General features: G+C 37.1%; 1 protein-coding gene across 3 annotated transcripts in view; it reads left to right on the top strand.

Moving 5' to 3' along the window:
* The first annotated feature begins 1,231 nt into the window (after window positions 1–1,231).
* CALCRL (calcitonin receptor like receptor) overlaps window positions 1,232–25,917 on the top strand; it is a 100,196-nt gene continuing 75,510 nt past the window's right edge. For 2 of the 3 annotated variants that reach the window (XM_038585064.1, XM_038585067.1), the window contains exons 1-2: window positions 1,232–1,653; window positions 20,821–20,888. The gene's annotated coding sequence lies outside the window, so the exon portion shown is untranslated. The remainder of the gene's footprint in view (window positions 1,654–20,820; window positions 20,889–25,917) is intronic. The other variant, XM_038585066.1, reaches the window with a different exon arrangement.

Raw genomic sequence — 25,917 nt, 5'->3', positions numbered from 1 at the left:
ATACAAGCGATTTTAGGTATTATTTGATTCTCCTCTTTTTTAGTCTACAGATGAAGACATTGATGCCCGGAGCTGCTTAGGTTTCAGCAATGATGCTGAAACACATTTACTGGATTATTAAAAGACAAGTGCATCTCAAATTTAAAGCATTCTTCCTCGATACTGTCCAACGATTTATTAAACACACTTGGAATAAAACTATGTGTTGAGGGAAAACATTTTCTATAAAATTAGAATATGTTACGTATTTTACATGATCACTCTGTAAGTCATCCGCATTTCCGGTAGGGTTACTCTGAGGGATACAGGTAATAATATCAATCACTTTTTAATTTCATAGGTGATAATGACAGAATGAAGTGCAATATTTCAAAATGTGTGCAGTCATTTTAAATTTATAAATATGTTCTCAAAAAGCTACTTTCCCTAATATACATGCCTACATGTAACGACAAAACAATCCCACGGATCTGTACACACACACACACACACAGAGCACGTGTACACACACCGGGGTTCATTTATGACACATACACACTCAGTTATGTCTTGGACAAAGTAAAAAAAAAAAAGTGTAGAGACCTACAGGAAAACATTTCATCGTTTAATTGTGAGAAACCGGTGTGAGAATAGCTGTGGTTCTGAGCTCGGTCAGAGTGGGGTCACGGAGCCAATCGTGATGGGTGTTGGGATGGTTTGTGTGTTCACTCACGAAGGCGAGTTAGATAATAGTTCCTCGACGCTTTGCAAAGTGCAGTTCAACACACACGCACGCATATGCACACATATGCACAGATGCACACGCGCACACATGCACACACACACGCACACACCCGCACACACATGCACACACACGCACACAGATGCACAGATGCACACACACAGGCACACACACAGGCACACATGCACACACGCACCCACATGCACACACCCGCACACGCATGCACACACGCACACACACACATGCACAGATGCACACATGCACCCACATGCACACAGATGCACAGATGCACACACACAGGCACACACACATGCACAGATGCACACACGCACCCACATGCACACATGCACACACCCGCACACATGCACACAGCCACACCCACACCCACTGCCCTGACGCCTGTGATCCCCGGAGCAGGGGGTGCGCTCGGATTTCCTCCAGGAGGCAGGCAGCTCAGTGGCAAGTTGTGACAGCCCCGTCCAGGTGAGCCGCAGCCCGAGGTGCCGCAGCATCTGATGTCTGTCTGTTCACGCTGCTGCTCCTCGCTCCAGCCCCCCGCGGGAGAGGAGGGCTGCCTGCCTGGGGTATGCTATTTGGGGAGGAAAGTAACCTAACACTAACTGCAGGCGGGGTCAGAGTGATGTAACAGGAAGCTCTGATGTTTCCCTTCGGCTGCTGAGCACTTACAATGTGACAACACTTGCAATCTCCTCAGAACAACCCTGTCTCTGCAGCAGAGAGAATCACCTCCTGATCTGGGGACATCGAGCTCTGCTAACCGGACCCCAGCCTGTCTGCGGGGTCACCTGGCAAGGCTTTGCCTCTTCCTCACCTTGCCCGGGGCGGGGGGTGAACCTCTTCTGCGGAATCTCAGAAAATCAAATTCCATCCTGAGACTATTTCACCAAGAATTTCCCTAGAAGCTGCGCCGGGTAAGTACATTATTCAGAACAAATACATGTCGTGTGAGAAGGCTCATCCTTTAGTCTGGCAGGGTTTCTGTGGTGGGACGTGGTGGTCGGACTAATGTCCAAGCATCTTCTCATCTATTGCAAATGTTAGGGAAACGACAGGGCTTTACTCCAAACTGTGTACAGAGCCTATTACTACGAGGTATTCTTATGTACCGTGACATTCCGGAAGACAAACTGAGCAAGGAATAAAACTCCAAATGGATTAAAAGGCATACTTCGAACAAATCTCTTAATCAGGGAACGATGCCCTTTAAATTTTGCTCTGCTATTAGCTAAGCTTAAATTTTGACAGCTGGAAAACATTTCCCCCCCAAGAAGGGTCTTTAAACTTTTTATATTGTCAGTACTCCGAGGAAGGGGGATGGAGTAACTACTTATGGGGTCCTGCAGCCTCAGTCACTCTGCAGTTGGGGAAAATGGAGAATTAGAAGAAAAGTTGATCACTCTGGATTTATGAGGTTTGTCTCCCATTCGCCTTTCACCTTTATTTACACATACATCTCTGACTATTGGACTAATAGAATTTTCATTGTTCATTGTTGCCAGATGTGGTTAAGTCTCTCCCTTGCTAACCCTGAATGGTTTCCGCTGTATTGGATCAGGGAGTGGGCTACAAAAAACCAAAAAACCGAAAAACAAAAACCCAGCTAGGGTCAAGGAAATGTTACTTCTACATTAACTGTAATTTTACGATTCTTTAGTTAATAATATATTCCTTCAATTTGTCTGGTATCCCTCTGCAAGCTTTGGGGGGCAGGATGTGAAATAGAGATAACAGTGAATAAAGTAACAAAGGTTTCCCAAATATATATATATATATATATCAGATTATTAAACAGAGAAAGTGTGTATTTTTTTTAATGAATGTCCAGAAAAAACTTACAGTAATGTTGAGATGAAACATCTGTTAATGCTTCCTTCGCCAGTACAGATTGTGCTGGATTGTGAAGGAACGATCGTCTACCTAAGTGGTGGTATAGACACATCACAAATCTGTTGCTAAGAAAGATTAGATGTCAGATTTGAGTTCAGATTATATGGACTGATTTAGTTTATTTATTATAAAAGTTAGATTCAGATATGGGTTCAGATTATATTGACTGACTTAATTTATACATATACATATATGTATATATTCTTATCTACGTAATGATACTCTGCAAAATGTCCTTCAATGGGGAAATCTTGCACTTCATCACCCATAATCTGGCGCATTAACAGTGGACTACAAACTCATTCTGAGTAACTCCCTCGTAATTTTCTACTCAATTTTTCCACAAATTACTCCAAATAATGGAAACGTCAATTAAGTCTTGTTTTTTGTGATTCTTAAAAATATTATGCCTGAGTTCTGATTTCCTTTCAATCATTAATTGTATTGAATTCTCTGATACATGTGCAGGAAAGGAAAATGTGTTTTTAGAAGGCGACTTTGTAAATAACCATTAGATAATTGATTGGGGAAGGAAATGAAGAGAACACATTAAATGCCTAATCCAAAGCCATGGGCTAGTAACAAAAATTAGAATAGCATTTTTTTAATTAGATGATTTTCTTAGCAGGAGGTATTATATTGAGTTAATATCATATTTTATAATAAGGAACTCTCCAAAACTTCTCTAATTGTTACTTAATTGCTAACCAAAACCCCATAATTTTCTTCCGTAACTTAAGTTTTTGCAACTGTACTAATAGTATGATTTATGATTTTTATTTTCAGAAAATACTGTTGAAAACCACTAAGCAATGAATTTTGAAGGTCAAAGACTTATTATTTGAGAATATCATTGAGCGTTTGAAATAAAGTTTGCTTTCTTTGATGATAAGAGAATATCAGAGGATCAATGCATGCTTTCAGCCATAAAGAATTAACTTCTTTTTCTAGATGCTCTAGGATCATAAAATCAACGCAAAGTTTAAGGCCAGTTCTCAGTATGAAACATAGGATTCAGAAATCATAAGAATGGTGTGAGCTGAGGCATGTTCTACCTGTAATATTCAGTTATCTTAAAGAAATATGCTTTCTGTTATTACTACAAGATCTTTTTTTCCTGATAGATCTTAGCACATTCCAAAATATTCTTTTGTTAGTTAAAATATGTAGACTTTTAGAATATATAAAACTGATCATCCACTCTGAAAAAAGAAGATTGGAAAAACAGGAAAATAAAAAGAAATTAGAACTGGTTCTGTAATTTTTAAAATTGTATTAAATGAGTGACCAAGGTGTATATACTCTACTCACTGGTGATGCCTAGCATAAGTTTAAATGGAACCAAAACCCTAGCATATTTAAGAGAACCTTCATATTCATTCTATGTGTTTAAACATTATTTTACAAATAATGAATTTATTTCAGTAAGAAATTCAAAATAATATCAAGGCAAAGAAAGATGACTTTATATGCTTTATGTTAATGTGGAAAATTATTTGATAAACACATAAAACTAATCAAACTTCAGTGAATATGTTGTCATATATTTTAACTTACATCATTTTTGTGACTACTATAACATCATTTTGCTTTCAATTCTTAGCTCCGTGGTTAAAATTTCATAGTAACTTAATTTTTAAGAATTGTCTTAGAGATATTTATACAAAAGTTACCAAAAAGCTGTTTAAAGGATCAAAACGTATGTTCATGAAACAAAACTGATTTCATGCTCTAAGTATGACTGTCAACGCAGCTTTAAAAAATGTTTTTAGAGGTATCATGATTATGATATCAACTTTTCAAGAAACAAATATATTTAAAGGACATTATTTGAAATCATTGGCTTTATTCTCTAGCTTATCTTTGGGATTCAGAGATAGTATTAATCCTAAAACATAAGCTGTCCCATTGCAACGGTGTTAATGAAGGACACTCAGGGTCAAATTTTGTAGCTCCTCTAAGTTCTTGATTTAATCAGACTATCAGAGAATACACTTAAGATGAAAAGTCCGCACATAGCTGTTTAAAACATTTGTCTCTATCTGGGTTTGAAGCCCATGCATGAACTATAAACATTTATAATTTCTTAGGAAAGCTCCCTTTTTCTACCAAAGTACTTCCACCATGCAGCACTATTAAATTATTTCAAGAAATCCTCTCATTTAATATAGGAAAATGTTCTGATGAAATTAGATGGAAAATAAAAATTTATGAGAAACACAGGATCAGGGCTACCTACTAGATATTTCAATCATTTTCCTTGTTTAGAATTCCCACAGGAATTCCTGCCCAAATCCGTCAACAGCAGTTACACAACTCAAAGTATCTGGATAGTTTTCATACCTTAATTTTGGTTTACCTACCGATAATTTGGTTTATAAATTTGAAGATATATAGTCTTAATTAGTAAAGCATTGAAGCAGTGATAGATGGAATATATTTAATTGTAAAATTTGGAATGTAAGTATTGAGCTTGTGTTATTTAGGGAAAAAGAACATATAATTAGATATATGATAATTAAGTCAACAAACCATGGAAATGATAGGAAATATATTTTATACATTATATTACCATTCTAATTTAAACAGAAAAGTCCTCAATAAGTCTAGATTATTTTTTCATGTCTAATTAGTATTATAATATTGTACATTAAATTTAAGTCAACAATCTACATTTTCCAATATTTGTGTAATCTTAAAATCAAATTAGTTTTTAATTTAATAAATTATTTACAAAAAATGAAGAAATGAATTTTATTTTTAACTACACAATAAAAGTCTTACTATCATTTAAAAATAAAATAGAATCACTGGCTGTAACTGAGAGTCTATGTTTATGAGATTAGTAGTATTAATTATCAGATGATAAATTGCAAATATTTTCCTAGAACAGGTTTCTTCTTTTTTTCCTTTAGTTTGTTTACTTATAAGATGCAATATTCTACAAAACTAACACACTGATATATTATCGTTTACAAAAATTATCAAAATAGTGTATTTATTTTTTAAATGTAAAACAAGTTTTATCTTTCATTCCTTTGTGCTTTTAATTAAATGTATGTTTTTTTTTTACCTTACTAGCAACTAAAAGGACAAAAATCTCAACTCAACCCTACATAAATATAAATAAGTAAATATAACCAACCTACCACTATGGTATAAAGGCTATAGCTCTGCTTCATTGAGGTTGTTGGGTAGAGCCCAATTTTCAGAGAAATCTTCTTCCCCTTACCTTGGAATGTATTTTTTAAACTAAAAAATGTTAATATGGCATAAACTTTTGTATGAATCTGTCATTATTTTTTGAGTGTAGGTTAACCTGAGCTCAACTATGTTTCTTGTAAAAGCACAGTGACTCCTGAGCATGTCGTTTGGCACAGTAAATAACAGCGCTCTAGTAAACGGTGCCTCTCTCCTCACAGCTGAGTCTCAGGGGGTTCATCAGCATATTCATGAGCACACAGGCTTGGTTTTATCAACCAAAACTAAGATAAATCTGCCTTATATCCAAGTATCAGTTTCATAAATTCTACAATGAGTATTAATTGAATCCATATTCATCGATTAGCATAATACCAGTTGTTTAGGTGTTTGGGGCATAAATCTCAATTTTGTCTTCTTTCCAAGGATAATTTGAAGGGGAACTTTGGTAAGTGCTAGAGAAGAATGAAGCATGTTATAACTGAAAATAAGGAGGATCAAAACTATGTGAAAAGAATGTCAAACAAAATGTGTATGTGTGCACGTGCACGTTTTCCTAACTATGTAGTTGTCTTCAAATGTGAGGCAAGAGAGCAGACTTAACCTCTACTTAAATAATGGATTCTATAATGTGCCCAAATCACACAGCGATTCAAGTGGAGGTGGCAGGAAATGAATCCTGGCAATCCAGACTCCAGAGCTCTTGCTCTTAACCCCTCTGCTTCCCTTTCCAATTAGTGGCTGGAATCTGGTCCCCCCTGGTGTGAATGGATATTGTCCCCGGAAGCTTAGGTGGAAGGGCAAGCAGACCTCAGATACATTGAGGGTTTGGTTCTAGATCATCTCAACAAAGTGATATAATAAACAAAGCTGGTTGAATGAATTTGTTGGTTTCCCAGTACTTACAACAGTTATGTAAACAGTATAGTACAAGAGCATTATGTTTAAAAACAACATATATACCTTAATGAAAAAACACTTTATTGCTAAATGTATATGCTAACCATCACCTGGAGCTGAGTGACCTGTACTCTCTTTGCTGGCGGAGGGCGTTGCCTTGGTGATGATGGCTGCTGACAGATCGGGGTGGTGGGGCCGAAGATTGGGGTAGCCGTAGCTATTTCTTAAAATAAGTCAATAATGACGTCCGCTGCATCCACTGACGCCTTTCATGCATGATTTCTCTGTAGCACGAGATGTTGTTCGATAGTGTTGTATCACAGCAGATCTTCTTTCCAAATTGGAGGCAGTCCCCTCAAACCCTGCAGCTGCTTTGTCAGCTAAGTTTATGGAGTTTTCTAAATCGTTTGTTGTCATTTCAGCAGTCTTCGCAGCATCTTTATTAAGAATAGATTCCATTTCAAACCATTATCTCTGCTCCCCCACAAAAAGCAACTGCTCATCTGTTAAAGTTTTATCTTGAGGTTACAGCAATTCAGTCGCATCCTTAATTTCTACTTCTAATTCTAGTTTTCTTGCTCTTTTTTTTTTTCCTACCACATCTGAAGTGACTTCCTCCACTGAAATCTTGAACTCCTCAAGGTCAGCCTTGAAGGTTAGAATCAGCTTCTCCCAAACTCCTGTGAATGTTGATATTTTGAATCATGTGTGTTTTTAATGGCATCTAGAATGGTGAACCCTTTCCAGAAAATGTTCAGTTTACTTTGCCAAGACCCATCAGAGGAATCACTATGTATGGCAGTTTTAACCTTATAAAATGTATTTCTTAAAAATAAGACTTGAAAGTTGAAATGACTCCTTCATCTATGGGCTGCAGGACAGATGCCGTCTTAGCAGGCATGAGAACGACATTGATCTCCTTGTATGTTTCTATCAGAGCTCTTGGGTGACCAGGTGCATCTTCCATAAGCAGTAATATTTTGAAAGGAATCATTTTTTTTTTTTCCGAGCAGTTCTTGACAGTGGGCTTAGAATATTCATTAAACCATGTTGTAAACAGATGGTGCCATCGTCCAAACGTTATCGTTCTATTTTACAGAGCACAGGCAGGGGAGGTTTAGCATAAATCTTAAGGTCTCTAGGACTTTTAGAGTGGTACATGGGCATTGGCTTCAACTCAAAGTCAGCAGCTGCATTAGCCTCTAAGAGGAGAGCCAGCCTGTCCTTGGAAGCTTTGAAGCCAGGCATTGACTTTTCCTCTCTAGCTATGCAAGTCCCCCTTTTTTTTTTTTCAGCTATGCAAGTTCTAAATGACATCTTCTTCCTACAGGAGGCTATTTTATCTACACTGAAAGTCTGTTGTCTCCTGTAGTCACCTTCATTAACGATCTTAGGTGGATCTGGATAACTTGCTGCAGCTGCTACATCAGCCCTTGCTGCTTGACCTTGCGCTTTCATGCCACAGAGATGGCTTCGGTCCTTAAACCTCAGGAACCAACCTCCGCTAGCTTCAAACTTCTTATTCAACTTCCTCACCTCTCTCAGCCTTCATAGAATTGAAGAGGGTCAGGGCCTTGCTCTGGATTAGGCTTTGGCTCAAGTGAATTTTGAGGCTGGTTTGATCTTCTATCCAGACCACTGCAGTGGGAGATATGTGACTCTTCTTTTCACTTCAACACTTAGGGGCCATTCTAGGGTTATTAATTAGCCTAATTTCAATATGGTTGTATCTCAGGGAGTAGTGAGACCCAAGGAAAGGGAGAGACATGGGGGAAGCAGTCAGAGTACACACGACACTTACTGGCAAGGTCAGTGGTGCCCCAAACAATCACTATAGTAATATGAAAGAACACTGATCCCAGGTCCCCATAACAATGTAATAATAATAAAAAAGTTGGAAACACTGAGAGAATTGCCAAAATGTGATACAGAGACATGAAGTTAGTAAATGCCAGAGAAATGGTACCGATAAGCTTGTTAAACACAGGATTACCACAAAACTTCAATTTATAAAAAATGCAATAGCTGAGAAGCACAATAAAATGAGATATACCTGTACATAGTAAGTAGAATCTGCCATTGGTAATTTCCCATCTTTCTTTGTGTATGCATTTCCTTCCACTAAGTTCTTTCATCTACGCCTGCTTAACCCTCACCTTTCTCCACAGTAGTTACCCAGTGCCCAGTAGTTACTCTCCAGCCTCCAGTAGTCAAGATTAGCTTGGAAAACAAAAATTTTGCAGAATTCTTTCTTCTTCAGAAAACCTCAGTGTTGCTCTTACAGCGACAATTGATTGGATGGGACTCAGACACATTATCCAGATAATCTCCTCTACTTAAAGTCAACTGATCTTAGATGTCAATCACATCTACAAAAATCCTCCATGGCAACATCCAGACTAGTGTTTGATCAAACCAGGCACCATAGCCTGGCCAAGTTAATGTATTCAATTAACTGTTACAACAAGTGAGGGACATTTACCCATATTTGCTCTGTTTCCCCCCAAATTACTTAGGTTTTTAGATTTTGGAAGTTCTTTAAAAATTTCTCCTCAAATGATAATTGGAATTGCAGTGTGTTCATTAGTTAAATCGAAAATGATTAACATCTTAATAATGTAAAGTCATCTAACTATGAGCATTGAGCATGGTATATATTCTCCAGTGACTGAGGCCCCCTTTTTTTTTTTTTGGGATGGGGGTGGAGTCTGATTATAGGTAGAAGAAATATTTAAAATATTTAAAACAATGATATTATAATTAAGGGGGCTTACAGGGTATAAGGTTCCTATATTCCAAAAAAAAAAAAAAAAGTAGCATGTTTCATGTTTTTTCTCTACATGACTCATAAAACCTTCCAGAATCGCCCCTCCTCTTATTAAATTAAAGTCTGTTCTTATTGCAGCCTATCTTATTTGGGGAATTTTCTGTTCACACCAGAATTTAATTCTGTCAGAGAACAGTTTGTTTTTTAAGTTATATGACTTATTGTTCTTGAGAGGTGCAAGGGTTCAACAGGATGATCCTCAGTTCAGCAAGCTCTCACAATGTGCCAGGCCCGATGCTTGCTGCTGCAGGTTAGCAAAACAGGACCCCGCTCTGGACCGCCTCAGCTCCACCTCAGTGCTCAGCACAATTAAAATATGCACGCTTCATCTCTCCTGCTGGCTGCCACTCTACTTTTCATCTTGTCACAAGGTCAGGACTGAATGCCTGAAGTAGGGTGTTTTCTAAAATGACAAGATTTGATAAATGAGATATTTTTCATACATATTGATTACATTTTGGGAACCTTGGATTATAGACGAAACTTTTGTAAAACAAAACAAAACAAAACCTCAACCCTGAAAGAAAGAACGACAGTCTAATGGACTCTACTTAGCCCACCATAGTATGTGCTTCGGTGAAGACGTTCTGAAATACCTTATTTTCAACTGCTTCTAATATGACTTTGACAATTCATACTTTAACAGAAAGATTTCCTTGCATCTAAATCAACTGCAAACATCATGGCTGGGTGAGAAATTGTTCACTTTTAAGACAGAAAGAATGTGATTAAAGAAAGATAGTCTTAAGAATAAAGCTTTGAGAGTGCACCTGGATGGCTCAGGGGTCGAGCGTCTGCCTTCGGCTCAGGGTGTGACCCCGGGGTCCTGGGATCTAGTCCCGCATTGGGCTCCCCGCAGGGAGCCTGCATCTCCCTCTGCCTGTGTCTCTGCCTCTCTCTCTGTGTCTCTCATGAATAAATAAATAAAATATTTTTTTAAAAAAGAAAGCTTTGAAGAATGTTTGGTTTCATTAATTTGAACAGGAAAGTCTTCAAATGAGATATGAGCAAGTATTAAGGTCAAAAACAAACTGACAGGGGTGAAGCCCCAAAAATTATTTTCCTAAATATTGTTTAATATTTTAATTAATTGGAACGCTTCACATGAGTTAACCTCCTTAATTAGGCACTTTCCAAAAGGATTTCCTGTGCTGTGTTCCATGTTATCAGTTCAAAATTATTAGAAAACACTGAACTGAATCTTTTTGATCTTAAAATTAATACATGTCCATATTTAAAGAACTAGATTCCAGCTTATTTCCTTCAAAATAAATACACCAAAATTAACAGAGAGTTTATGTTTGGGTCATTGTATAACTCACACATCCTTTGAAAATCCACTAATTGTGTGATTTTTTTCAGGTTAACCCTGAAAGCTGATTATTCACTAAATTCTAACTTCATAAAAGACTACATATTCAAAGTTGCAGGCTCTCAACTCTATCGACTCTGGTACTATCTGTACCATAAAGGACTACATGTTCAAAACTGTTCGTGTTACATATAGTTTCTGAAGCCAGAGTCCTGAGTAAGGTAAATAAATCTAATTAATGAGTTTCTAACTTAGAAATAGGAGACTCTGGCTCAATATGTCTTCGAAGGACTTCATTGAGTATAAATATGATATAGATTCTGAAATAGTGTATGCTTAAAAAGCAAAAAGTTACATTTCTACATTTAGACAACATTCTAATTCTAACTACTCAAAGTCTTATAGACTTCAAGGACTGGTCTCCATTCTGGTCTATGTTTTTATTCCCAGATATAACTGCAGAACTTTATAATCATGGAAGGATGCAGCCTGTAAATATAACGTAGGAGCTTTTCTATCTTTTCTATCAATCCTAACTCAGATAACTCTTTAGAATTAAACTAAATTTGTAATAAACAACAAACATCGTGCATCCTATTTATTGATATAAGATTATAATAGAGATTAATGACAGGAAACCTATTTGAATGAATCAACGGAGTAACTTTCTGAGTTTACCATGTCTCTTCTACTCTTCATCACATACCCACCATTACAGCACCTGAATATGAAAGAAAATGCTAATCTTTCTTATGTGTGGGCCCATAGTTCCTGAATTTCTGATATCGATTGGTATAAAATTTTTAAAAAGATAAGCACCTTATCTGAAGTAAGATTAAAAATTATCCATGGGTTTCCTGCAGGGAGCACAGAATGCTCTTGCCTCAGTAATCCATAGGCCAGCTCCCCCGCCCCCCTATAGTCTTTGCTCAGGTACAAACTGTTCCTTGGGACCTAACCTAGACACTATTCAAAGTCAGCTACACCTGCACCACCATGACCCTTTGGTTCATCTTCATCTATTTTGGTTTGTCCTAGCTTTTTCCCGTAACACCAATCACATTTCAACAAACCATCAACTATAATTTACAAATTTTCTGTCCGTATCTTTAACATGGAAGCTCTACAAGTACAAGCACTTCTGCTGTTTTTTCTTTATTCACTAATATATCCCAAGCATCTAAATAAATGGCAGCACTTAGTAGGTGCTTAAGTATTGCTTAATAAGTGATTAAGTGAGTAAATATGTTTCTTTGTCTCCACAGAAAACTAAACAGCGACTCTCTGTGATTTTTGTATGCAGTGTACAAGAGATGCTAGAGCTGAAGCTTTGGAGGTGTTAGAAACACAACCCATGGCGAGGGAGAAAATATTCAGAAACTAATTATCATTTTATTATTCTTAGGTCAACCTAATACTTATCACTCCACTGCTTTTGTAAAGGGAAATAAATTAGTAAAGATGCTTTCTGTAATGTAGTTAGTGTTCAGGTTTCACTGAATTCCAAGGAGTGACCTTTCAAACTAGGGTAAATGAGAAGGTTGCTGGGCATTTTAACACAAAATGTTGAAGCATTTCCCCAAATGGCCAAACAATGGCTGAACTTGGCAGGATTTCTTGTTGAAACTGGCAGACCTGCCAACTGTGGCCTCCCAACAAGAGTCTTGCTCCGTTACTGATTGCCTTTCTGGACAATAACCCTAAAAGGTCTATAGAAGGAGAAAAAAACTCATAGCAGTGACATTGAAAAAAAGTGAATCAATCTTTTAAAAATATGTATATATGTAGAATCCAAATTTAATTCACAAAAAATTATACAACTGTTTGATAAGTGATGAGTTATGTGTGTGAAAATCTATGATTCATGAAGCTTCTAAGCGTTGATTTGTAAATATTGAAAGACAATTCTAAAAAGAATGCCAACTGTCAATGCCCTTTCATTCTTGTGTAGTTTTGGAAGTTTTCCAAGTGTAGAGCCAAAGAACTATTTTATAAATGGAAATCTATATTTGTCATCAAGTAGAGTCACGGTTTGTTTGAAAACTTCATGGTGGATTTTCACAAAATATATCTTCTGAATGGACTCCTCTCACAAGTTATAACAATATTTGTCTTAAATTTAGATTCTCTATGTGTTGAGATTCATATAGCTAACTTGATTTGCTTTTAAAATGGACTGCTAATCATTCATTCACCTAGAAATACTATAATCAGATTTTTTTTCTTCTGAGCCCAGATATGCATGTCATTTATGGAAACCGTAATCTTCCTTTGAGAAAAAGACTTCTCAAATTATGCTCATAATATTCAGAGAAAATACATATATAAAATATGTTAAAGTTATTTTACTGGTTATTTCAACATATTATCTGACTGACTTTTAAACCTCAAGCAACAAAACTTGTCTGGATTAAACAACCCTCCATCCCAAATGAAGTATTGCTCCAAACATTAAATTGTCAAATAGCTTCTTCTTGGCACCATCCTTTCCTGTTCTTTAACTTTTCTTGAACTTCCTGGCTTTATTGGATATGGTCATTATTGAATAATGTGCTTATAATCAGTTTCTGATTACAAAACATAAATGATACCAATGCCCTAACAAAAATGTATTTCGTTTTAAGGATTAGTCTACATTCAATTTATTTCTGGTGTGTTTACATATAGCATCACAACCCAATATTCTATAACATATTTTCTTTGTCCCAGGTAGCTTAAAATAGACAAAATTAATAATAATAAAATTAAGCTGAGACCAGGAGACAACTGACAACTTTTAATCTAGAGAGGCTTGGCAAAATGGTGGGGGAAAAGCACTTAAAAATAAACTTTACATCAATAAGAGCCAATAAAAGTTTCAACGCAAGTACTCCGTACTAAATTATTGTACAGGGGAGCCTTGTGGGTTCAGTCTGAAGAGCATGTGACTCTTGATCTCAGGGTTGGGAGTTCAAGCCCCATGTTGGGTGTAGAGATCACTTAAAAAATAAAATCTTTTAAAATAAAATAAGAACTTAAAGAATAAGGAACTCATTTAAAAAATAGACTGCAAAAAATGACTAATTTCTTACAGGGAGCAGACACACTTTATACTTTCTCAAGCTAGTAATCAGCTCTTCCCATGACAGATACTCCCAGCAGTCTGATTCAGAAAAAGGCAGTGCCAAACTATTTGTTCTCTCTCATCAAGATTCAGCAGAGACACCACATAATCTTGAGAACTTTTTCTAATAGTGCTACTTGTAGGATGAAAAAAAAGGCTGTTCTGAGGTTTGAATAATTGCCTGACATAAGAAATTGCTGACAATTTAAAAAGGTTTCACTAAATATCACAGTTGGCTCTCCACTGCTTAGTGGATTTAAAGGTATATCCTAATATTCATATATTATTTTAGCGATTTTTCAGCCTTTATATCCGCTAGATCACCTTGACTGTGTTAAGTATCTCTATTCTAGAAGATTCATAGTAACACCAGAGACAGCTAGCTCGCCTACAGGATAAAATATGATCTTAAATCAGTTTTGAAGTTCATGATGTTGCCCCAAACAAATGTGTGTGTGTGTGTGTGTTTAAGATTTTATTCATTTATTCATGAGAGACACACAGAGAGAGAGGCAGAGACCCAGGCAGAGGGAGAAGCAGGCTCCATGCAGGGAACCTGATATGGGACTTGATCCTGGGTCTCCAGGATCACGCCCTGAGTGGAAGGCAGACACTCAACCACTGAGCCACCCAGGTGTCCCTCCCCAAACAAATGTTATTAACAATTCTCTAATTAGTCCTATTTTAACTAATTCCTCTTTCCAACTGTCCTCACCTCCGATGTCTCTAAAGGAACAAATGTGCTCTCCATCTTCACATGCCTCCCACCCTCGGAGTTAATCCAGAACACGGTATTTTGTTACAGGTCTGGTGATAGTGTCTTTGGTAAATGACAAGATGGAGGGTTTGAAGATTCCCCCAGAAGCTGATAAAACAAGACATGAAAGGAACAAGTTAGGGAGTGAGGGGCCAATCTGGAGAGCAGAGAAAAGAAAAGGTTCAGAAAATTTTTTATCTACAGAACCAATCTCTATCTCTATCTCTATATCTCTATCTCTATGACTGTCAGAATGTAATTGACTTAGAAATTATCACTCACTGCGTGAACATGAAACCAGAGTGAGAGATGGGCTTTAAAAGTAAAAGAAATTAGATCAAGAAAAGGGGAGTGAACCAAAGAGAGAGAAAACGAAAGAGAAGATGAAAGAGGCAATAAAGGGAGATAAGTTGGTTCAATAAGATATATTTTATTGCCATAAAGGTTAGAAAGTAAAAATCCAGCCCTGAACTGCATAAATTAAGATGGGCGGAGACGCTGTGAATACATGGCCACGTCTACGTCGTTGTATGCAAATACCTTCCAGCTGCTTGGTCTAACAGCTCAGATAGCAAGACTTTACCTGCCCTTTGGTTTGGGAAATTAGGTTGAGGGTTAAGCCTAGAAGTTATTCCTTCTGATAAGAGGCGAGGAGTGTTTATGAAGCAGGTGTGAGAAGCAAACACCAGCCCCTGGATGATAATCATACTCTAAGGCTTGGGCCCAATTGGTCAAGATAATGTCTGCACAATTAAGGATTTATGGAGTCTGACCCACTGGCAAGTGTAGTCTGTGTAGGACACTTTCTCAAAAGGCAGCCCAGACATGGAGCTGGGTTAATCACAGCGCATCGACAGCAGCAGGACTGGTTGGTAAGATACAAACGACCGGGCTCATTTCGGACCTACCAATTCAGGCTGATGGCTCAGCGTGTAGAGGGGAGAAGGCTTGAATGAGCCCTGTGTGCCCTGAAATCAGCGTTCCCTCTCCTGAACTCTGGATATGCTGAGAATGAGACATAAAAACACAATCAGGTCCAAATTTACAACAACAAAATCAAAGCATGAACCAGACACATGTTTAAACCAAATGATTCTCTTTCTAAATAATAAGACAGCCAGCATTGATTGCATGAACTACATACAAATAACAAAACATATATGTTACTTTCTCTTCCAATTTTGGCTTTGAAAATTACTAATTTTGTGATGTGGGGGTGCATTTTCCCTGCCTGAGTCATCCTCACTTAAAAGTCTTGAGAACCTGGTAATAATCCAAAATACAACTTTATTGACCCTTTCTTCCTTGACTGGACTCAGGGGTAAATACACACACACACACACACACACACACACACGCAAACTGATTTATGAACTTTTCACCCCTGGCATTCCAAAATTTCCTCCATATAACTAGGAAAGTAACCTAAAGTCAAAATAAGTCATACACTTAAGTCATATTTGCAAAACTTTAAGCTTTTAAATTGTACATGGACTATGTCTTAAGTGTGAAATATTCCAAGGGAGTCTAATCTGAACAATATTCTGACCGAAGGAGGTAAACTTTCAAATTGGGTTGGTAATGTGTGAGGCAGCCGCATTCCCGCCCCAGTGCCCCGGCCTCTTCCACAGACATTGCATTTTGATATCTTGCTCCATAATTCCACAACGAACACCTAATTCCAGGGTACGGAGTCACACTCTCCATACCGTGCCTACAAAACTATTTTATAATTGTAAGAATCGGGCACACACAGGATTATGCATACCACAAATATATTATTTAAACAAATCGATGCCTGTCTACCTGGAACCCGGCGTGTCCATCATGTTCCTCTCAGTTAAGTCCCACACATGGCCCCAGAAGTTAGACCATTACCCCAAACTTGCACTTGTCATTCCTCTGCTGTACTTTAGGGTACTTTAGGGTACTTTAGGGCTTTGTCACATATGCACATGCTTTAAGCAACGTGTCTTTTAGTTCTGCTGTTGCTATTTTTGTGAAAGTCCCATCCCTCTGAACCAGAGCCTCCAGAGTTTGCTTCTCTCGTTTAGCATTTTGGGGACGCAGCCCTATTAATGCATGTGCGATTTCTTCCTTCCCACGGTTGCAGCGCCCCACACTATGAGGGTTCCAGCGTGCATTTCTCTTTGCTCCCGCTGAGACACATTTGGATTGCTTCCACCATTTTACTGTTACAAACGATGAAGCAACGAGTGAATTTCTCACGAATCTTCTGGTACACATATGCCTGAGTTTCTTCAGGGAATCTACGTAAGAGTGGGATTTCAGGACTTTAGCAATTCAAAGTGCTTGTACCAATTTATACTCTCATCAACAGGGTCTGAAGTTTCCACTGCACCATGTCCTTTCCAACACTTTCCATTATGGTTAAAACTTTTAAATTTCTGCCAGTCTCGTGGGAGTAACATAATATCTCATCGTGATTTTAATGTACGTTGCCCTGATTATGCATCACCGAAAATCTGTACGTGAAAAGAATTAAAAATTTTCTCTGAAACATTTGTTTTTAATGGGGTAGCAGTGACTTGAGGCTATAGAATTATGGCCAAGCCATTTTTGCTTATAATTATTTAAAAGAAGGACTAACTATCTTGTTTTTGTTAGGTGGTCCGGGGAAAGGAAAGAGTGTATTTTAGTATATTTAGAACTCCGAGTGTATGAATAGCATTTCTCACCGTGACAAGACCACGAACTGATAATCCCTAGAATCATATCCCTAACTTCCTATTTCCTTTATTCAAAAACCCCATCAAAGACACATCAAAATCTCTTTTAAAAATTGAGAAAGAAAATGACTAATTCCATTTGGATGCATGTGCACTTTTTCTGTAATAGGCTTTATTTTTTAAAGCAGTTATAGGTTCACAGCAAAATTGGATGGAAGGAACAAAGCTTACCCCTACTGCGCCGTCCCCATTCATGCACACACCCGCCCCCCCCGCCACTGTCAATGTCCATCACCAGAGTAGCATAGTTGTTACAACTGATGAACCTGAGCATAATCACCCCGAATCCACAGTTCGCAGTAGGGTTCAATCTTGGTGTTGAACATCTATGACTTTGAACAAATGTATAATAACATGTGTTGTATGCTTTTTATAAACTTTTGCATAGTTAAGATCATTTATGGAGCTTATAAATCTCTTGAAAGAGCTGGTGTCTCTCTACTGTGGTAAAAATTATTTCTTATTCATAAAAATATTACAGAATATTGGAGCTTGTGCCTTTCACATAATCCCTCATTTCTGAAACCCCTTGATTGCCCTTGTGCACATCAGCTGAATTTAACCAATATATTTTTTCAATATTCTGATTTCCTCTTAATCAGTATGCTTAGGTTTACATTTTTTGTAGCTCAATTGTTGTGTTAAATCACATTACATGAAGAAGGTTTATCTGTTATTCTTGTTTGCTGTATTTCTTTTGTGTTTTCAGGAGGTTTAGTTGATTTTGATTTCATTGTCTAATCAGTTCAGCCAATGGCCCTACTTGAAGAAGATAGGTGTTCTTTTGAGTTTTATCTGGGCTTAAACCTAGAGGCTTTATCTCTTCTTTGCATCTTTTCTTCTTGGATGTTAATTAATTTCTGGTGCTACAGATACAGATATTTTTCAGAGGACAGTAGAAGTCAGACCATGCTGACATATGCATTATGATATTAAAATGTACAACACAGGGGCATCCCGGGGGGCTCAGCAGTTCAGCATCTGCCTTTGGCTCAGGGCGTGACCCTGGGATCTCAGGATCGAGTCCCCCATCGGGCTCCCTGCATGGAGCCTGCTTCTCCCTCTGCCTGTGTCTCTGCCTCTCTCTCTCTCTCTCTCTCTCTCTGGGTCTCTCATGAATAAATTAATAAATAAAATCTTTTAAAAATGTACAACACATTGGGGTGCCTGGGTGGCTCAGTTGGTTAAGTGCCCAACTCTTGATTTTGGCTCAAGTCACGGTCTCAAGGTTGTGAACTCAAGCCCCACAAAAGGCTCCATGCTCTGCGGGGAGTCTGCTTGAGATCTTTCCCTTTCCCTCGGCCCCTCATCATGCTTTCTCTCGTTCTTTCCCTCTTTCTCTCTAAAATAAATAAATAAATGAATATAAATAAACAAATTAATTAATTAATTAAAAAAAAAACATGTACAACATGTTTACTAATCAAAATTATGTCATCAGTAAATTTTCTGATAGCCAGAAGAAACTACTGACATACTTGTTTTTCACTCATCCCAAATCACCAAAAGAATGGAAAGATTCTTTCATAGTATTTTCAGCTGGAGTGAAATAAAATCTCCAGGGCCATGCAGAAGAAAACCAGTCATACTTCACAGTCTTTCTATTTCATGTGCTATTTTTTTTTTTTAAGCAAGTTGGGAAAATGCTCAAAATAAACTTCTTTTTTTTAAAGACTTTATTTATTTATTCATGAGAGACACACAGAGAGGCAGAGACACAGGCAGAGGGAGAAGCAGGCTCCATGCAGGGAGCCCGACGTGGGACTCGATCCTGGGACCCAGGGTCATGCCCTGAGTGGAAGGCAGATGCTCAACCACTGAGCCACCCAGGCATCCCTCAAAATAAACTTCAACTTTGAACCTTCTGAAGTCCATATATAGGCCAGTAAAGCCGAGACTGACAAGAGTTTTTACTTTTTTCAAAATAGCTTGAAGAAAATCCAGATTCTAAAACTGTGCAGTGTTTGTTGGTGTAAAAATAAACATCTACTTAATAAGACAAGATCATGATGCTAATTATAACATATACTACTACACAATCTATAATAATATATAATAAATTATTAAAAATATGTGAAGGTGTATAAATTTACAAAGTAATCCAAGAATCTTTTTTGAGTCACAAAGATTTGATTGCAGAGACTGCTTTTTTTTTTTTTTAAGATTTATTTATTTATTTATTCAGAGAGAGCGAAAGAGAGGCAGAGACACAGAGATTGCTTTTGACATAGCTTTCTTCACATAGTTTTCACGTAAATACCCCTAATGGCTCCATAGACATCCTGGGCAATCATCCAAAGATTATTATTCGAAGTAGCAACAAATTGATGATTCATAAAAGTAAGTTCAACAAAAGCCTCCCGAATCACAATATGAACTAATGGAGATGAATAGTTTGCGAACAGAAATTTAACATTTTTGAAGTTCAGTAAGCCCAATTACCATGTAAATGTGCAGCAGGATAAACAAGTAGCTATATCTTGTCTTCAACATTAGTTTGGGTCTGAAAAGATGCATATAAACTCCATTTATAGGGACGCGTGAGTGGCTCAGTGGTTGAGCATCTGCCTTCAGTTCAGATAGTGATCCCAGGGTCCTGGGATTGAGTCCCACATTGGGGTCCCCACAGGGAGACCTGCTTCTCAGCCGGTGTCTCAGCCTCTCTCTCTCTCTCTCTCTCTCTGTGTCTCTCATGAATAAGTAAATAAAATCTTAAAAAATATAGATTTAAACTCCATTTATATACATTAAGTCTTTGTTTGGTGGTGGGTGGATCTTACTTTTTGGTAATGTCCTCTGTTTAAAGAAAGTTAAATGTTAAACTGCCATCATCCAGCCTCTGCTCCCTCATTGACAGGTTTATGTCACTCTTTGCCCATCACTCATTCCACTTGGATCACCCAGAACTCCTCCCTGTACCTTGAACCTGTGATATTCCATCCTCAGAACCACTGACCAATCCTTCCCTTCTGGAACATTTCTCCTGAACATTTCAGGGCATCCACTTCTTCCTATTGCTAAGATCTTAAACAACAGGGACCATCCTTCGTGTTTGTGCCCCTTAGAATCTTCATTATCAAAAAATAAAGTGCCAAGAACAAAGTTTTTGATTACTTCAGGTTAGCATGATGGCAACCTGGCAACCTCAAAGTGCCTGATACCTCTCCTCCCAACTTCCCATTAAAATTCAACATTTAAAATACAGGGGTTTATGGTTTTAACAACAACAACAACAAAAAAAAAAAACCTCACTAGTATATAACTTTAAGTTAAATTCTAGGGAATCCCATTATTCACTAATAATATTGCCAAATTCACAGGAATGTTCTCTTGTCATCCAGGGTTCTACGATGATACACCAACCACTTGTGCTGCCACCTGTCAAAACTTTGGATGGCCCTACTTTCAGGTATTGCACACATTACAAAAGAACATTCAGGACCTAAAGAAAGGAACATGTTTAATTTCCAATGAAGTTGAAAACAATACGAACATGTAAACAATAATAAGAAAGATTTCACAGAATGATTTATAACTTAATGTCAAATAGCTCCTGAATAAAGGGAATTTTGAAAGGGAGTCTAACAAAATACTGGTAGAGATGGACTTATGGACAAATATACAAGGTCATTTCCTTGGGACCTTTGGATACGCATTGAGCCCCCGAGTTCTTGTTCCCTGGGCCAGAAAACTAGGAGCATTAAATTAATTTGAATGGGTCCTATCAGATTTAGTGATATTAGTGATTTGCTAATATTTGCCACAAACATCACACACAGACACACACACACACACACACACACAGGTACACACATGCACGTATATAATATCTGTGTATATATATCTAACCTTATTATAACTGTATATATGTACATAGAAAACAGAATTATGTCTGATGTTATTAAATAATAGGGCTAGATTGCTCGTTTGAACTAAATAATGTTCTTCTCTAGAGTTCTTTCTTTTCTGAATCACACTGGTGCTGTTCTATTCCTACAAGTGATTGTAAAACTTGATTAGGACATCACTTATAAATAAGCAAACAGGAAAACGGCAGCGGGGGGGGGGGGGAGGTAAACTGTTTCAAAGATTTAAGTTGTTCTAGGGACTATTTTTAGAACTCCCTGGCCAAAAACAGTTTCCATTTTAATCCCGGGCATTAATTACAAGCTTCAGGGGCAGGGATGCTTCCAAAAAGATTACTGCTGTAGACAGATGTGTCTTCTTATTTATATTTAGCGTTGTACTTCCCTGTCAGATAACATATTAATTATGCAATTATTATTACACCCTAAGGCCCCCTTCCTGACAAAATTAGTTTTCCTGTCCTAACTTATTTTTAGATTGCAAAGTAGTTAACAAGTCAATCATGTATCATCCCGATAAACGATAATAGCATTCATGAAAAAAGGCTCCTAAATAATTTTACCTTAAATTCGAAGCTAAGTGGTATAATTCCTTCTTCTGATTTTCAAATTCCCAAGTCATTCGGCTGGACCCAAAAATAGGCCCTCTATAATTATTCTTTTTCCCACAGCACGTCTTTGGGAACTCATCATTGTTGTTCTATCCTTTTATGTGTCAGCTTCCTTAGCACATTACATTTTATATGAGTCACTGTTCCTTAGAGCAAGGTTTGAATGCTCAAAATGCCTACTTATGTCTGACAGCCGGGTTTTTTTTCCTGAACTTTTTTATGTGAAGTGGAGCCAGATCAATTTTTATAAGCCCCAATTTTGCTTAACGAAGACATATAGGAAAGAGCATAAAATGGAAGGAAATTCACTTACTAGGCAAAAACCAGTTTTGACCTCCACTGCCTGTGTGTACCAGTGGAAACTATGAGGATGACATGATATTTTTTCTAAGGGTCTTTCCAACTTACAAATTTTAACATTTATTGGATACTGCGAAGGAGATAAATCGGATGTGGCTTGAACATGAAAGGTGCTAATTTAAACTGTTTTCATTAGATTGATCTCTGATATGAGTATTGGTGCGTTTCTGGGGAGAAGTTTCCTGCCTCTTTTGCACTTTTTAAAATCTTATGTGTAACAAGGACAGTTTAAGGCGACGTGTTTAAATTCCAGCAGGAAAGCTGCTGAAAACTGTCTCTGGGGAGGTTAAAAAATAGAACTGAGACCCAGGCCTGCCGTTTGCTATGATACTAGTTTGACTCGTGTGTGTGGTTCAACGTGAACCTAATGAAAGAAGCACAGGACTGGGACTTGGGGAGCGACCACGGCTGGAGGAGAGGAGGCACGAAGTCTCCTAAACTCCTACTTTCCAAGTCTGTAGAATAAGCAGCCTTCACTGCGAGACTTGCTCAGGTCCACTCAGCTCTGAGATTCTAGAACCTCTGAAAGCAATTCTGCTCAATTAAGGACCGGGACGACATAAAGTACTATCTGAAGTTCTTCGCGACCAAGTGATTTGTGACAGTTCAAGGCTAACTTCGAATATTTTTGCGCTGCTTTATTTAGAAAATCATCACTTAGGCTCTGAAACATAATCGATGGCTAAGAGGTGGGAAAGAGGGAAAAACTAAGGAGACTATCTCTGGCTGGATTGAATTTTGGCGATAGAAGGATCTGTTTCTAGTTATCACTAAAGGTTAATAATCTGACTAAAAGTTCTTCTATGTCTCAACATAGCAGCAATATTAATTTTTAAATTTCTAATAATGTGACAAGTCCACTTTCACATTTAACTCTTAATCCAAGTGAAACTGAATCTCAGATATAAGTGTTTCCACCAAATTGATGGACAGGTGTATTCACACTTTCCATTAAATATTTAGTCTTTTCTATTACTGATTTTAAATTTAACTAAATTGTTGTATTTATTAAGTTCTATTAACAAAATTATTTTTTGTTGTTGTTATTTGCTCAGTTAAATTTTAGAATTATTTATCACCTTGGGGCGCCTGGGTGGTTCAGTCAGTTCAGTGTCTATCTTCGGCTTACATCGTGATCCCAGGGTCCTGGGATCGAGTCCCGCATCAGGCTCCCTCTCCCTCTGCCTACTGCTCCCCATTCTGTGCTCTTGTGCTCTCTCTCTCTGTCAAATAAATAAATAAAATTTTTTTTCTAAAGAATTATTCATTACCTTAATAGCATGATATTTATAGATTATTTGGGAGATAATTAAGCATCTTCATATATTTTAGTTTTACATCTACTAACACACAATGACTATTTATTGAAAATTATTTTATGGCTATAAAATAATTATATATTTTCTTCTAAATGGCTTTATCTGCAGGAGGAGTATTTATTCTTGAATATTGGGTAAGACTTCCCCAACAGAGCAGGATGACATTTTTCTCAGAAAATATGAATAGTGCTGAGAATCAGTAGTGAGTCAGTTTGGTTAGAATAGTAAGAAGTAAATTGAGGTAAAGCTGGAACTTGATGTTTGTAAATTGTATTAAATTACTCCAGAAAAGTTGTATCTCTAGTCTTTTGAACCATGCTCAACAGATCAACTCCATGCATGATTGTCCTACCATCCCTTGTAAGTGTTACAGCAAACTGTCCCATTGCTCAGAGTTAAAAACAGATGAACTAGAAGACAATTTTTCTAGGAGATATGACCTATTATAAATATAGGTATAAAAACATATAAAATACATTCTTAAATGTAGTTTTTAAAGAATCAAAGGATTTAATTCCTAATAGTTAGAATGTCCCCCCAAATACCTGTTCTCATCTTGCTGTATAATGAGACATGTTTCCAATAAAAATGACTGAAATAAAAATTATGAATTCAACAAAATGAATTTAGCACAACTGATGAGGAACAGTTGTTATATATACTTGTTATTTATGTTAACTTACATATGTCACATGCAAATTTAAGAATGAATCTAAGTCAAACACCCACCTCAAAACTCAGTGTTGCCATGATCAAGTGCCTTGGTATCCCTTAAAAATATGCTTCTCTGAAAACTCCTTTCTAATTCACTTTTAACCTAACTCTCATCCCTGAAATAGCCCTTTCCTTCCTTGACCTTCATAAAAAGTTGTATACATATAAATTGCTTTAGAGCATAGTAGACTTCATTGCAGATTTTCATAATGAAAGACTCAGAAGAAACTGACACGCTAGCAATGCAAACTTCAAATCACTTCAAATTAAATGGTGAACATCGCCATTTTTAAATTTTCACCTATCCCCCCAGTATCTTATATATTTCCAGCCTCTCTCCACTGTTCTGGATCCACTCTGACTTTCTTTATTCTTTCTCTTTATCACCTATTTGCCTGATTCCTTTCCAGAAGAGACAATAATACATTTTCTGATACTGATTTATGGAGACAAAATTTCTTTTTATTTGAGCACCTGCTAACATTTATGGCCATGTGCATGCTCCACTCCAAGTGTTACTATTTTATTTTATTTTATTTTATTTTATTTTATTTTATTTATTTTATTTTATTTTATTTTATTATTTATTTATTTATTTATTTATTTATTTATTTATTTATTTATTTATTTATTTAAAAGATTTTATTTCTTTACCTAATCTCTACACCCCTGCTGGGGCTCAAACTCAAAACCCTTAGATCAAGAGTTGCATGCTGTATCAACTGAGCCAGCGAGGGGCCCGATGTCATCTTTAATGTATTTTATCCAGAAAACCCAGTTCCTTCCATAAGATGATTTCTGATGCCAATGTTATGATAATAATTTAAGTTGTTATGAGAATTTTAATACTCACTTCATATTTAATAGCTAAAAAAGTTGTCATTGAAATTTAATAGAAATCACACTATATGTAGTGTAGATAGTATGAATTTTCATAAATTTATTTACTTATCATCTGTTCCTTTTCACATTTGCTTTACATTAAATTATAATTTAACCCTTAATCATTTTTCTGACTGTAGTACTCAGCATAATGGTTCTCAAATGCAATGCATTTTTATTTAGGTAGAATTGAATTTCATCATCTAATATGTCTTACACTTTAGACCACTGATCTATAAACCAGGGTGTGGATACTCCTAAGGGTAGGCAGCAACAGCTTATTTTATAGGAATCAATTTTTATATCTTTAACCTTCATTTAAACCCCATTGTAACTCTTGCCATTAGAAAATCCCCAGGGTTCAAGCTGTAGGCCAGTTCTTCATTTTTACCTCTCCTTTCTTATAGTCTTCCTTTTTTTTTTTTAAGATTTTATTTATTTATTCATAGAGAGAGAGAGAGAGAGAGAGGCAGAGACACAGGCAGAGGGAGAAGCAGGCTCCATGCAGGGAGCCCGACGTGGGACTCAATCCAGGGACCCCAGGATGATGCCCTGGGCTGAAGGCGGCGCTAAACCACTGAGCCACCCGGGCTGCCCTATAGTCTTCCTTTTACTTCTTTACGCACACACACATGCACACACATGCACACATATATGTGGGCATTCTTTCACACTTTGAGTCTTAC

This window comes from Canis lupus, chromosome 36 (assembly GCF_011100685.1).
Source record: "Canis lupus familiaris isolate Mischka breed German Shepherd chromosome 36, alternate assembly UU_Cfam_GSD_1.0, whole genome shotgun sequence".
Lineage (NCBI taxonomy): Eukaryota > Metazoa > Chordata > Mammalia > Carnivora > Canidae > Canis > Canis lupus.
The sequence above is the reverse complement of the archived record's forward strand: the minus strand, read 5'-3'. Positions and strand labels throughout refer to the sequence as shown.